This window comes from Penaeus monodon, chromosome 25 (genome assembly GCF_015228065.2).
Source record: "Penaeus monodon isolate SGIC_2016 chromosome 25, NSTDA_Pmon_1, whole genome shotgun sequence".
Classification (NCBI taxonomy): Eukaryota; Metazoa; Arthropoda; class Malacostraca; order Decapoda; family Penaeidae; genus Penaeus; species Penaeus monodon.
Genome location: NC_051410.1, coordinates 35,427,206 through 35,428,045, shown reverse-complemented (window position 1 = coordinate 35,428,045; position 840 = coordinate 35,427,206). Strand labels below are relative to the sequence as shown.

The 840-nt window shown below is 48.1% G+C and overlaps 1 protein-coding gene across 1 annotated transcript in view; it reads left to right on the top strand.

The window, feature by feature from the left end:
- LOC119589187 (FK506-binding protein 5-like) overlaps positions 1-840 on the top strand; it is a gene marked incomplete in the record, with an annotated part of 123,973 nt that overhangs the window by 61,221 nt on the left and 61,912 nt on the right.

Genomic DNA, 840 nt, shown 5'->3' with positions numbered 1-840 from the left:
TTTTCTTATTATCTCTATAGTTTCGTCCCATCCTTAGTATTATCTATCTTACCTTCCACAGTCTGAACTTGTCTCCCCATTGCTCTCCCCCCCCCTCTGACCTTCATTACCCCTACTGACCTTCGCCTTCACCCCCTCTACCCCCCCTCTCCTTCCCCTCCTCCTGCCCTTCTCTGCCTCCCCCTCCATCCCTCTTTCCTCCCTTTCCACCCCTCTCTCCTCCCCCTCCACCCTCTCTCCTCCCCCTCCACCCCTCTCCCCTTCTCTCCTCCACCCCTCTCTCCTCTCCATCTCTCTCCACTTCCCGTCTCTCCTCCACCCCCTCTCCTCTCCCCCTCTCCCCTCTCTCCTCTCCCCCTCTCCCCTCTCCCCCTCTCCCCCTCTCTCCTCCATCAGCCTCCGGTCACCTTACGTCACTCGCCGAGGACCACCATACAAATACTGTCCATTTATCGTCGATGTTTGGTAATAACATTGGCTAATTATCCGCCCATTTGCATATAATTAACGATTTTTGAAGAAGAGGAATACTAAGTGACGTAGATGAATGCAGCAGATGAATAAGATAGGTAAATAGGGGGATTGTTCATGAGGTTTAGCAATCACTTCGATCGATTAGCTGGGCAGACGGTATTTTATCCTTTCAAAGACTGATTACGCGCTTATTACAGAGCCATGATAATCAAGCTAATCGTGGAATCGTGATTATGACTATAGATTTTCTTTCATAACACTTTTGTTGTTTTAGCTCATTTGTCTGCGTTGAAGACAAAGAAAAATATACAGAGATCATGTCATAAACAAGTAAACTGTAAGTGTGTGTTCCCGAGTGCATAAGTA